Here is a 14,916-nt window from a genome sequence, read left to right as displayed (position 1 = left end):
TAATGGAATAATGTGACAAGTGGCAGGGGGAAATGTGAGGCGCTTTTTATGTTATGTAGTACATAGTGATGAGTTTGTTTTGGAAATATTAAACTTGATAATTTTTACCACATAAGTGGAAATTTTCCAGCAGGGAAGTAGCAATAAGGGTTAGAAATTCAGAGAGGCCAAACTGGATTGAAAAGTCATGCTTACAAAAGTTGTCTCCTTGGAGTCAAAAGGATGTTAAGGCAAAGGAAGGGAAAGGACAAAATTTGAAATATACACATTAAGGACTGTGACCTTTTATTAGGCATATATTAGTTCTCTGCTGGTCTAGGTGTGTGGTAGTCAAAGGAATGGGTGAAAATCTTTGCGTTCAGGTAGCTAACCGATGAGTGTTTCTCAAAGCAAAATCTTTGACCTACTTTACGATCTGTCTGAGTATCAAATGGTCCAGAGGGGGAAAAGGATGAAACATTGCTTGAAATAGCTTTAATAAATATGAAATGCAGGATTAATTATGATATCATCATCAGATTACTTTCTCAATACACTCTCGATTGCGTTCTCCGTAATGGTTCATGACTATTATATCCTTGGTTGCTCAGGTACTGTGAGGGAAATATTGCTCACTTGGTCTTCGCTAACATTCGGTTAGCAAGGAGAAGGTCAGGTGCTTTCATGCTATTGTTTATATTTGTGAAATTTGCATATTATTTTATTGAGTTATATCCCGAATTCACAAAAGTGGACCAGGGAAATAAGATGATTTGTCAAAGTATGAGACTAATGTAACTCACAGTAAAGTAAACAGAAGAGAAAATAAGTGGATTTACAAGTGTATTATTTCCACCAAGCAGCCCAAAAAGAAGAGTTACATAGAAAATATGATGATAAACATCTGAAAATTGGATTTTGACTGTGTATCTACTTACCCTCTTTCCCTGGCACCCTGGCAATAATGAAACTATCAAACAATGCTTGACATCATGAAAGTTTTCGCTTAAATTTCCAAAAAAAGGAAGCATAACGATCCCTTTGTAAAGCAGTCAAAACTGTCTTTCAAGGAAAGAGTAAAATAACACTTTTTGTAATAAAATGGATCCGTTTTTGTCATGAAAGGCTAAAAAGATTCTAAAAGTAAAGTGACATTTTTCAGAGCTGAAGATATCTTTGCCAAAACAAACATGCTTATTTCTGATCATGTTGTAAAGCTAGTTATAAGCCTATTTAACACAAAGGGGAAAATAATTTCTTTGATCAAATGACTGCTGGTTGTCACATCATATTAGGCATACAGTGTAAAGTAAAAATTGCTATCATGTATATGTTCTAGATAGATAGATGATATTATAGGTCTTTTGAGGTAGAGTAAGAGGAGCTCATGACAATTACCTTTATCTCCTTAGTGAAGAAGGAGATTGGGCCACGATTTGAGTGGCTTGATGATCTTAGGAAGGTAAATTGTATTTAAGGGTTATTCAAGAATTGATAGGTGCAGACTATAAACCTACACTAAAAAGTTAAAGAAAATGTAAAACTACTTGGGGGTATTGTAGGGAACTTCACGGGAAACAAGAAATTATCGTGGAGCACAGTCGAAGATAATAGAGCTGGGCCTCATTGGAGCAAGAAAGCTTGTTTTTCTTCCCCTTTGTGGGATTGCCTGGTGGCTTGGAAATGCTTGCCACTGCATGACTGTTCCATTCTGCTCTCTAAAGATTACCTTTTTTAGAAAGTAAGACTTTGCTAGTTATCTTCTGTGTCTTCAGTTTGCACATGGCACCGTGTTGGCTGCCTCAGTCTTTTGTTTCAAGTGCAATTTCTTGGGAAGAGAGACTTTGGTCCAGTTAGGGACAGTTATGTGGTAAGGGTTTAGAGGACATCCTTTGCAGATTATCATTGGTTCTCTGCGAATCGGAGGTGAGCAATCAGACATCTCTAATATAGACAAAAGATGAAAATGATAAAGGTGAGTGTCTATGAGGACCACCTGAAATTCTTTTTCATAAAGGATGCTGTAGGGTGTGATTTAATAAATTTCTAGAGTAAATATAAGACCCCCAAACCAAGAGAGAAAATTTGGGGACTGTTGGAAGGCTGCTAGCATTTCTGCATGTCTTGTGAGTAGAGGCACTGACTGCCTTTGTTTGGAACTGTCTCTAAAGGATATTTGTAGAGTGAACAGGCTTGGACAAAAAAGATAATGTCTCCCCTTGGGGAAAAGGGTGGGTTTGCTGACTGTTCAGTATAATAAAGATGGTATCTTCCTCCAGGGCGAGGTCTAGGCTGACTTACTACCCATTATAAAAGATTCAGGTTCCCTGAGCTCGGGATTTCTTTCCTGTATGTATCCCACTATGTGTGCAGGTGACAACTGGCCTTTTTCTTGTTGCTCTGTGAGTCTTGTAACTTGGGGAACTGATGCAAGTGTTGGTACTCTGGCTACTACTATTCCTATAATGGCCAGTGGCCCTTTGTCACTAATGCAGGAGTCTTGTGTCTTCTGCCACCATCCATGAAACTGTGGCAGGCTGAATTAGCTTGCAAGTAGGGGAAAATCTCAGATCCTTCACAGTTCTTGACAGAATTATCCAGCTTTTAAGATAGACATTGTGTTTTAATGGTTGCCTATGGGGGCCTAGGGTAAGGAGGCAAGTGAAACTGAAAAGTGGACTGATAATTGGGAAGATAGGAGAGTGTGAGGTAACCGAAAGTCTTAACTAGGGACAAAATAGAGAGTGAGTGTAGTGAGAGAGTGGGTGACAGGAGAGTAAGAAAATTTTGAACCCCTAATCTGGAGTACTGTGTAAGCTTCACAGAAGTTTCTACTTACTACCTTTGAATACTAACTTCTGGTTTCTCCAATTTCAATTTCACCAATTTATCGCTTGTATGTCTTCTTCACTTCTTGATTTATACAAACACTTGATTTCTAGTGGTTTATTTTTGTAAGTTATTTGACAGTGAACAGTTTGATTGCTCTCAGATATCCCATATGTAACCCATATGCCAACTAGAGATTCCCTTCTCCTAAGAGATTGGTTTGAGCCTCCCTCCATTATGAAATTTGAAAAGTCAAATGCTCTCCCACAAATTTCTGTGAATTAATGAGGGGATTTTTATTTCCACGTCACCTTTGGATCTGAATCCCTGTCTCCTCAGATATCTTGCTATTTATTCTGTCCCTAGTGGGTCTTCCTTTATCATCAGACTGATGTCACTCAAACGTGAAACTCGGTCCCTTCCTTGAGTAGCACCTGCCCCACTCCATGTTCTCTGTCTTTGTTGTAGAGTTTACCATTATTTGGGGGAAGTGTCATAGTAATTAAAGCAACTCTTAAGTGTCAGTTATCCTCTTATAAGTGCTCTTAGATTCCTCTTTTGGTTACTTGCCCATCTTCTATCTTTTTTATTGATACATCTTTCTTAGAAACATAATTATAATGTGCTATTATATATAATATTTATGTATATACTGTATATACTTAATATATAATTTGTATATTATAACATTGTCATGGTAACAATAATAGTAACAATGTAAATTATTTTCTGATTCATAACAATTCAGCACTTACTCAAATTAGCTCTGAATTTCTCTTTGCAGTTAGAAGAGCTCAGTTGAAGCTTTAAATTCCTTGGCAGGGCTAATATGTTCAACGTTTAGACAAAAATTACTTTTCTCTCCAGGCCTAGTATGTATATATAAGCTTATGGGCTTGTATATGAATTGAGATAGAGTTCGTTTGCGTGATTACAATTACTTAATACTTTTCATCTTTTACCAATTGCTTATTTTGTTTTTCTTCTAAGATATTATTTATTCATTTTTTATTTGTATATTTTACTCACATAGAGTAACATTCTCTTTATGACATGCAGTTCTTTGGGTTTTGACAAAGGCATAGAGTTATGTAACCGCCACCACAACCATAAAATAGAATGGTTCCATCACACCTGAAACGCCCTCATTCTTTCCCTTTTTAAACAACTCCTGTCCCCACCCCCTACACCTGGCAACAACTGGTCCATTCCCTGTCCCTGTAGTTTTGCCTTTTACATGATATCATATGAGTGGCCTCACACAACATGTAGACTTCTGGCTCTGGTTCTTTCATTTAGCAAAATGAAATTGAGACTTATCCATGGTGTGTGAATCAACACTTTGTTCCTAGAAATCTCTGAGTACTATTTCTTTGAGTGAATATACCATAATTTATCCATTTACTTTATTGAAGGAAATCTGAGTGGTTTCCACTTTGGGTGATTATGAATACAGTTGCTGTAAACATTTGCATACAGGTTTTGGTGTGAATACGTTTTTATCTCTTGGATAAGTATCTAGGAATGCGAATGCAATGTTATATGATAGATGTATGTTTACTTTTATAAGACATTGACAAACTGTTTTCCAAAGTGACAGTACCATTTGCATTCCTGCTAGCAAAGTATAGAGTGCCAGTTGCTCCACTCCTAACTAATACTTGATGTTGTCAGGATTTTTGTTGTTGTTGTTATTCTAATAGCTATGTAGTAGTATCTCATTGTAGTTTTACTTTCCTTTGTCCTAATGAGTAGTGGTATTGAGCATCTTTTCCTATGTTTCCTTGAATCCACATATATTCTTTGATGAAGTGTTTGTTTAGATCATTACTCATTTATTTATTTTTTATTTTTTTTATTTTTAACATCTTTATTGGAGTATAATTGCTTTACACTGGTGTGTTAGTTGCTGCTTTATAACAAAGTAAATCAGCTATACATATACATATATCCCCATATCCCCTCCCTCTTGTGTCTCCCTCCCACCCTCCCTATCCCACCCCTCTAGGTGGTCAAAAGCAGAGCTGATCTCCCTGTGCTATGCGGCTGCTTCCCACTAGCTATCTATTTTACATTTGGTAGTGTATATATGTCCATGCCACTCTCTCACTTCGTCCCAGCCTACCCTTCCCCCTCCCTGTGTCCTCAAGTCCATTCTCTACATCTGTGTCTTTATTCCTGTCCTGCCCCTAGGTTCTTCAGACCTTTTTTTTTTTGATTTCCATATATATGCATTAGCATATGGTATTTGTTTTTCTCTTTCTGACGTATTTCACTCTGTATGACAGTCTCTAGGTCCATCTACCTCGCTACAAATAACTCAATTTCATTTCTTTTTATGGCTGAATAATGTTTCATTGTATATATGTGCCATATCTTCTTTATCCATTCATCTGTCGATGGACACTTAGGTTGCTCATTACTCATTTATTAATTTGGGATATTTGTTTGCTTATTATTGAGTTTTTGAGAGTTGACTGTATATCCTAGATCCAAGTATTTTGTCAAAAATGTGATTTGCAGGGGCTTCCCTGGTGGCGCAGTGGTTGGGAGTCCACCTGCTGATGCAGGGGACGTGGGTTCGTGCCCCGGTCCGGGAGGATCCCACATGCCGCGGAGTGGCTGGGCCCGTGAACCATGGCCGCTGAGCCTGCGCATCCAGAGCCTGTGCTCTGCGACGGGGGAGGCCGCAGCAGTGAGAGGCCCGCGTACGGCAAAAAAAAAAAAAAAAAAAAAATGTGATTTGCAAATATTTTCTCCCAGTCTGTGTCTTGTCTTTACACATTTTAAACCGTATCTTTCACAGAACAGGTATTTTTCTATTTTGGTATATCTAATTTATCAGTTTTCCTTCCATGGATCATATTTTGGTACCATGCTGAAGGACTCTGCTTAAACTAAGGTTGAACAGATATGCTCTTTTTTAAGACTTACTCTCTACCTCCGTACATTCATAGCCTCCCACATTATCAGTATCACTCCCCAGTTTGGTCCTTAAAAAATGTTTACCAGGGATGAACCTACATTGACACCTCATAATCCCCCAAGGTCCATAATTTAACTTAGGAGTTGTACATTCTGTGGGTTTGGACAAATGTATAATGACAAATATCCATCATTATAATATCATGCAGAGTATTTCCACTGCTCTATTCATCTCTCTCCCCCAACCCCTGACATCCACTGATCTTTTCATTGTGTACATAGTTTTGCCTTTTCCAGAAAGTCATATGGTTGGAATCATACAGTATGTAGCCTTTTCAGATTGGCTTCTTTCACTTAGTAATATGCATTTAAACTCCCTAACCCCTGCTGATGTCTTTTCATGGCTTGATAGCTCATGCCTTTTTAGTGCTGAATGTATTTCATTGTCTGGTGTACCACAGTTTATTTATTCATTCACCTACTGAAGGACAGCTTGCTTGGTTCCAAGTTTTGGCAATTATGGACAAATCTGTTAACATCCACACACAGTATTTTTGTGGGGGCATAATTTTTCACTCCTATGGGTACACATCAAGGAGTACTACTGCTGGATCATAGGTAAGAGTATGTTTAGTTTTGTAAGAAAAAGCCAAACTGTCTTCCAAGATGGCTGTACCATTTTGCATTCCTATAAGCGATGAATGAGGGTTTCTGTTGTTCCGTATCCTTGTCAGCATTTGATGTTGTCATTGTTCTGATCTTGGCCATTCTAATAGGTGTAGAGTTGTATCTCATTGTTTCAGTTTGCATTTTCCTGATGACATACGATGCAGAGCATCTTTTCATACGCTTGTTTGCCATCAGTATATCTTCTTAGGTGAGGTGTCTGTTAAGGTATTGGCTCATGATTTAATCGAGTTGTTGTTTTTCTTATTGTTGAGTTTTAAGAGTTCTTTGTATATTTGGGATAATAGTCCTGTATCAGATGTGTCTGTTGCAAATCTTTTCTCTCAATCTGTGGCTTAGCTTATAATTCTCTTGATATTTTCTTTTGCAGAGAAGAAGTTTTAAATCTTAATGTAGCCCAGTTCATAAATTATTTCCTTCATGGATTGTGCCAATGGTGGTGTATCTGAAAAGGCATCATCATACCAGAAGCCATCTAGGTTTTCTCCTAGGAATTTCATAGCTTTGCATTTTACATTTAGGTCTGTGATCAATTTGGAATTAATTTTTGTGAAGAGTGTATGATCTGTGTCTAGATTCGTCATGTGAAAGTCCAATTGTTCCAGCACCATTTGTTAAAAAGACTGTCTGTTCTCCATTTTAGTACTTTTGCCCTTTTGCCAAAGATCAGTTAGGTATATTTATGGGGATGTATTTCTGGGCTCTATATTATGTTCCATTGTTCTGTTTGTCTATTCTTTTACCAATAGCACAATGTTTTGATTATTTCAGCTTTATAGTAAGTCTTGAAATCAGGTAGTGTCATTCCTCCAACTTTGTTTTTCTCCTTCAATGTTGTGTTGGCTCTTCTTGGTCATTTGCCTCTTCCCACAAACTTTAAAACAATTTGTCGCTATCCATAAAATAATTTGCTGGGATTTTGACTGGATGTGCCTTGAATCCATAGATCAAGTTGGGAAGAACTGACATCTTGACAATACTGAGTCTTCCTATCCAGGAACATAGAATATCTCTCCATTTATATAGTTCTTCTTTTATTTTATTCACCAGAGTTTTCTAGTTTTCCTTGGATAGATCATGTACATATTTTGTTAGGTTTATATCTAAGTATTTTATTTTTTGGTGCTAATGTAAATGATATTGTTTTTATTTCAAATCCACTTGTTCATTGCTAGGATATGGAAAATCAGTTGACTTTTGCATATTTAGCCTTTTATCCTGCACCCTTGTTATAACTGCTTATAAATCCCAGGAGTTTTTATTGTTGTTGTTGTTGATTCTTTTAGATTTTCTACACAGATGATCATGTCATCTGTGAACAAAGACAGTTTTATGTCTTCCTTCCCAATCTGTATATCTTTCATTGCCTTTTATAGCATTAGCAAGGACTTCCGGTACAATGTTTAAAGGAGTGGTGAGGGGGGAAAATCCTTACCTTGTACTTGTTCTCAGTGGGAAAGCTTTGAGTTTCTCACCATTAAATATGACATTCGCTGTAGTTTTTTTGTAAATAGTCTTTGTCAAGTTGAGAAAGCTCCTCTCTATTCCTAGTTTACTGAAAGTTTTTACCATTAATGTGTACTGGTTTTTGTCAAAAGCTTTTTCTGCATCTATTGATATGATCATGTGATTTTTTTTTTTCTTTTTTAAAAGTTTGTGGACATGATGGATTACCTTAGTTGATTAACCAACCTTGCATACCTGGATCAAATTCTACCTAGTCATGGGATTCTCCTGTGTTTTCTAGTAAGACATTTTATAGTTTTACATTTTACATTTATTATATGTCCGTTTTGAGTTAATAAAGTATGAGGGGTGGGTTAAATTTTATGTGCTTTTCAGCTAATGGATGTCTATTGTTTTCTATCAAATTCATTTTATTAGGATTATAAGGTTAATTGAATTATTTAAAAATATGAGAAAGAGGAAGTTAAATTTAAAAAATAACCCTTAATCCCACCACCCCAAAATTGTCACTGTTAAACATTTTGGTGTGTTGCTTTCCACACTTTATTCTTTCTGCACTCAGTTTACAATAAATTGGGGAAGATATGAAACCATTCACAAATGTATTTTTGTATTGCTATTTTACTGATATAATTTATGTACCATAAAATTCACCCTTTTAACATGAACAATTTAGTGGTTTTAAGTATATTCACCAGGCTGTGCAACCGTCAGCACTACATAATTGCAGAATATATTCATCATCCTGAAAATAATTGCTCATATCCATTAGCATTCACTCTTCATTTCTCCCCCCTCCTAGCCCCTGAAAACTAATCAACTTAATTATCTCAATGGATTTGCCTATCCTGGAAGTTTTATATAAATGGAATGATACAATATGTGGCCTTTATGTCAGCCTTCTTCCACTTAGTGTAATGTTTTCAAAGTTCAACCACGACATAGCATGAATTAGTACATCATTTCTTTTATGTATGAGTAATATTCCATTGTATGGATATGCCAAATTTTGTTTATACATTCTTTAGTTGATTGATACTTTGAGTAGTTTCTACTTTTGGCTATCATGAATAATTCTGCTATGAACGTTTGTGTACAAAATTTTGTGTGGACATATTATTCAATTCTCTTTGTTTTATACCCAGGAGGGGAATTCCTGGGTCATATGGTAACTCTAACTATTTTAGGAACTGCCAAGCTGTTTTCAAAATAGCTTTACCATTTAAATTCACACAGCAACGTTTGAGGTTTCCAAATTCTCCACATGTTAACCAACACTTGCTATTTCCCATTTTTAAAAATTATAGTCATCCTAGTGGATATGGAATAGTATCATCTTGTGGTTTGCATTTATCTAAATGACTAATCATGTTGAGCAGCATTTCATGTGCTTATTGACCATTTGTACAATATATTTTCTCTAGGGAAATGTCTATTCAAGTTCTTTGCCCATTTAAAAATTGTGTTGCCTGTTTATTGTAGAACTGCTAAGACTTCTTTATATATTCTGGAACTATATCCTTATCCAGTATATTATGAGCAAATATTTTCTTCCACTCTGTGATTTGGATTTTCACTTCTTTGATAGTGTTCTTTAACATGTAAAACTTTTAGTTTTGATACAGTCCAAATTACCTCTCTTTTCTTTGGTTGATTATGCTGTAGGTGTCATATTAATAAATTGTCACCTAAAGCAGGGTGATAAAGATTTGCACCTATGTTTTCTTCTAAGAATACTGTAACTTTAGCTCTAACATTTAGGTTATTGATTCATTTTGAGTTACATTTTGGATATGGTATGAGAGAGGCATCCAGTTCAGCCTTTTGCACATGCATATCCAGTTGTCCTAGCACCATTTGTCAAAAACTATTCTTTGCTTTACTGAATTTCCTTGGCACCCTTGTCAAAAACCATGTGACTATGGATGTATGATTTACTTATGAGTGCTCAATTCTACTCCATTGATCTACATGTCTATCTTTATGGTAGTAGCATGCTGTCTTGATTATTGTACTTTTGTAGTATGTCTTGACATCAAGAAGAGTGACTTCTCTAACTTTCTTTTTTGTAGATGGGTTTAGTTTTTCTGAGTCTTGCATCTCCAGTGAATTTTAGGATCAACTTGCCAATTTCTTTTTTTTAACCTTTTATTTTTTTGTTGAAGTATAGTTGATGTACAATATTATATAAGTTACAGGTGTACAATATAGTGATTAACACTTTTTCAAGGTTATAATCCATTTATAGTTATTATAAAATATTAGCTATATTCCCCATGTTGTACAACATATCCTTGTAGCTTATTTTATACATAATAGTTTGTACCTCTTAAAAAAAGGCGTTGGAATTTTGATATAATTGTGTTGAATCTGTAGATTAATTTGGGGAATATTGGTATCATACCAATATTAAGTCTTCTAATCTTGGAACTTGGGATGTCTATTTATTTGTATTTTTTAAAATCAGCTTTATGAGGTAAATTGACATATAAAATTGTAAGATACTTAGAGTGTACACTGTGGTGATCGGATATACATGATGAGAAGATTCCTCCCATCTAGATAATTAACACATACATCAGCTTTCTCTCTTTTTTTTGGTGAAAAAATTTAAGTTCTATTCTCTTAGCAAATTTCAATGATATCGTACAGTGTCATCAACTGTAGTCACCATGTTTTGCATTAGATCTTCAGATCTTATTCATATTATAGCTGAAAGTTTGTACCCTTTATGCAGCCTCCCTGCCAACCACTTTTCTACTCTCTGTTTCTATGATTTTTGACTATCTTTTTAGATTCCACATATGATACCATGAGGTTTTTGTCTTTTTCTGTAGGGCTTATTTCACTTAGCATAATGCCCTCAAGGTCCATCAGTGTTGTTGCAAATTGTACTATTTCCTCCTTTCTCAGCTCTGAATAGTATTCCATTATATATATATATATATATATATATATATATATATACACACACACACACACATATATATATGTATGTGTATATATATACATATATATGTATGTGTATATATATATCACATTTTCATTATGTGTTCATCCATTGATGGACAAAGTTGTTTGCATATCTTGGCTATTGTGAATAATACAGTGAACATGGGTGTTGTATAAAAGGAGAAAAGGTTAGCAGTCCCCTCGACAAGGATGGAAGAGGGCTTGCACAGCAACAGGGATGCAGAGGGCAAAGCGGAGACATTCCTGGACAGAGGGTTGGTGCCGACCAGCCTGAGAGGCTTGTCTGCCTGCCCGCTGGGGTGGGTGGGGGCTGGGAGCCGAGTCTCTGGCTTCAGAAGTCAAATCCCAGGGAGAGGACTGGGGTTGGCTGCATGAACACAGACTGAAGGGGGCTAATGCACCACAGCTAGCCAGGAGGGAGTCCAGGAAAAAGTCTGGAACTGCCAAAGAGGCAAGAGACCATTGTTACTGGGTGCGCGAGGAGAGGGGATTCAGAGTACCACCTAGATGAGTGCCAGAGACTGGTGCGAGCCGCAGCTATCAGCGTGGATGCCAGAGACAGGCACAAAATGCTAACACTGCTGCTACAGTCACCAAGTAGCCTGTGTGTGCAAGCACAGGTCACTATCCACACCCTGCCTCCTGGGAGCCTGTGCAGCCTGCCACTGCCAGGGTCCCATGATCCATGGACAACTTCCCCTGGAGAGCACACGGTGCACCTCAGGCTGTTGCAATGTCATGCTGGCCTCTGATGCCTCAGGCTTGGCCCACATTCCATACCCCTCCCTACCCCCAGTCTGAGTGAGCCAGAGCCCCCTAGTCAGCTGTTGCTTTAACCCCATCCTGTCTGAGCGAAGAACAGATGCCCTCAAGCGAGCTACATGCAGAGGCAGGGCCAAATCCAAAGCTGAACCCCAGGAGCTGTGCAAACAAAGAGAAAGGGAAATTTCCCCAGCAGCCTTAGGATCATCAGATTAAATCTCCACAATCAACTAGACGTACTCTATATCAGTGGAATACCTGAATAGACATTGAATCATCCCAAAATTGAGGCGGTGGACATTGGGAGCAACTGTAGACTTGGGGTTTGCTTTCTGCATCTAATTTGTTGCTGGTTTTATGTTTATCTTAGTTTAGTATTTAGAGTTTATTATCATTGGTAGATTTGTTTATTGATTTGGTGGCTCTCTTCCTTTTTCTTTAATATATAGATAGATATATTTGTTTTTTTCCTTTTCCCCTTTTTGTGAGTGTGTATGTGTATGCTTCTTTCTGTGATTTTTGTCTGTATAGGTTTGCTTTTACCATTTGTCCTATGGTTCTGTTTGTCTGTGTTTTTTTAAATTTTGTTTTGTTTTGTTTTGGATAGTTTTTAGCACTTGTTATCATTGGTGGATTTGCTTTTTGCTTTGGTTGCTTTCTTTCTTTTTCTTTTCTTTTTATTACTTTTAAATTATTTTATTTTATTTTATTTTATTTTGCAGTACGCGGGCCTCTCACTGTTGTGGCCTCTCTCACTGCGGAGCACAGGCTCCGGACACGCATGCTCAGTGGCCATGGCTCACGGCTCACGGGCCCAGCCGCTTCATGGCATGTGGGATCTTCCCGGACTGGGGCACGAACCCACGTCCCCTGCATCAGCAGGCGGACTCTCAACCACTGCACCACCAGGGAAGCCCTAAATTTTTTATTTTTAATAATTTTTTTATTTTAATAACTTTATTTTATTTTATTTTTTTCTTTCTTTCTTTTTATCTACCTTTGCTTCTGAGCCGTGTGGCTCACAAGGTCTTCGTGCTCTGGCCAGTGTCAGGCCAGAGCCTCTGAGGTGGGAGAGCTGAGTTCAGAACATTGGTCCACTGGAGACCTCCTGGTTCTATGTAATATCAAACAGCGAAAGCTCTCCCAGTGATCTCCATCTCAGAGTAAAACCCAGCTCCACCCAACGACCATCAAGCTACAGTGCTAGACACCCTATACCAAACAACTAACAAGATAGGAACACAACCTCACCCATTAGCAGAGAGGCTGCCTAAAACCATAATGAGGTCACAGACACCCCAAAACACACCACCAGACGTGGTCCTGCCTACCATAAAGACAAGATTCAGCCTCATCCACCAGAACACAGGCACCAGTCCCCTCCATCAGGAAGACTACACAACCCACTGAACCAACCTTACCCACTGGGGGCAGACAGCAAAACAGTGGGAACTGTGAACCTACAGCCTGTGAAAAGGAGACCCCAAACACAGTAATTAAGCAAAATGAGAAGACAGAGAAGCACAGAAAAGATGAAGGAGCAAGGTAAAAACCCACCAGACCAAATAAATGAAGAGGAAATAGGCAGTCTACTGGAAAAAGAATTCAGAGAAATGATAGTAAACATGATGCGAAATCTTGGAAATAGAATGGAGAAAATACAAGAAACATTTAACAAGGACCTAAAAGAACTAAAGAGCAAACGAACAATCATGAACAACACAATAAATGAAATTAAAAATTCTCTAGAAGGAATCAATAGGAGAATAACTAAGGCAGAGGAACAGATAAGTGACCTGGAAGATAAAAGAGTGGAAATAACTACTGCAGAGCAGAATAAAGAAAAAAGAATGAAATGATTTGAGGACAGTCTCAGAGACCTCTGGAACAACATTAAATGCACCAACATTCGAATTATAGGGGTCCCAGAAGAAGACAAAAAGAAAGGGACTGCGAAAATATTTGAAGAGATTATAGTTGAAAACTTCCCTAATATGGGATAGGAAATACTCAGTCAAGTCCAGGAAGTGCAGAGAGTCCCATACAGGATAAATCCAAGGAGAAACACGCCAGGACACATATTAATCAAACTATCAAAAATTAAATACAAAGAAAAAATATTAAAACCAACAAGGAAAAACCAACAAATAACATACAAGAGAATCCCCATAAGGTTAACAGCTGATCTTTCAGTAGAAACTCTGCAAGCCAAAAGTGGCACAATATATTTAAAGTGATGAAAGGTGAAAATCTACAACCAAGATTACTCTACCCAGCAAGGATCTCATTCAGATTAGATGGAGAAATTAAAACCTTTAGAGACAAGCAAAAGCTGAGAGAGTTCAGCACCACCAAACCAGCTTTACAACAAATGCTAAAGGAACTTCTCTAGGCAGGAAATACAACAGAAGGAAAGACCTACAATAGCAAACCCAAAACAATTAAGAAATGGTAAAAGGAACATACATATCAAAAATTGCCTTACATGTAAATGGATTAAATGCTCCAACCAAAAGACATAGACTGGCTGAATGCATACAGAAACAAGACCCATATATATGCTGCCTACAAGAGACCCACTTCAGACCTAGGGACACATACGATGGAAAATTGAGGGGATGGCAAAAGAGATTCCATGCAAATGGAAATCAAAAAAAGCTGGAGTAGCAATTCTCATATCAGACAAAATAGACTTTAAAATTGCCCTTTCATTTTCTTGGTGGTTTTCTTTACCGTGCAGAAGGTTTTTAATTTGATATAGTCCTACTTGTTTACTTTTTCTTTTGTTGCCTTTGTTTTTGGTGTCGAATCCAAAAAATCATTACGAAGACCACTGTCACGGAGCTTACCGCCTATGTTTCTTTTAGGAGTTTTATGGTTTCAGGTCTTACATTCAAGTGTTTAATCCATTTAGAGTTGATTTTTGGATATTGTGTAAAATAAGGGTGTAAGTCTCCTTTATTTCAACAGTATTTTGAAATTTTCAGTGTTCAAGTAATTTCTTCTCGAAAATTTGTTCATAAGTATTTTCTATGGTGTTGCAAAGGGAATTGTTTTAGTAATTTCATTTTCAGATTTTTCATTGCTAGCATATAAAACACAACTTTTATATATTGTTCTTGTATCCTGCAACCTTGCTAAACTCATTTACTAATCCTATCAGTTTTTCAGTTGGTTTGTAAGAATATTCTTTATACATTAATTTTATTAGATTGAATCAGCTTTATATTCCTGTGACTAACCCATGTGGTCATTGTGTATATAATTTTTTATATGCTGCTGAAATTAGCTTGC

At 37.1% G+C, this 14,916-nt stretch overlaps 1 protein-coding gene and 1 pseudogene across 5 annotated transcripts in view; both read left to right on the top strand.

Moving 5' to 3' along the window:
* The window catches only part of NOL4 (nucleolar protein 4), a 403,038-nt gene that overhangs the window by 51,595 nt on the left and 336,527 nt on the right, over positions 1-14,916 (top strand). The gene's annotated exons all lie outside the window — the stretch shown is intronic.
* LOC132436681 (U6atac minor spliceosomal RNA) lies at positions 11,006-11,063 on the top strand (annotated as a pseudogene).

Source organism: Delphinus delphis, chromosome 13, assembly GCF_949987515.2.
Source record: "Delphinus delphis chromosome 13, mDelDel1.2, whole genome shotgun sequence".
NCBI lineage: Eukaryota > Metazoa > Chordata > Mammalia > Artiodactyla > Delphinidae > Delphinus > Delphinus delphis.
This window is presented reverse-complemented; position numbering and strand designations above follow the sequence as displayed.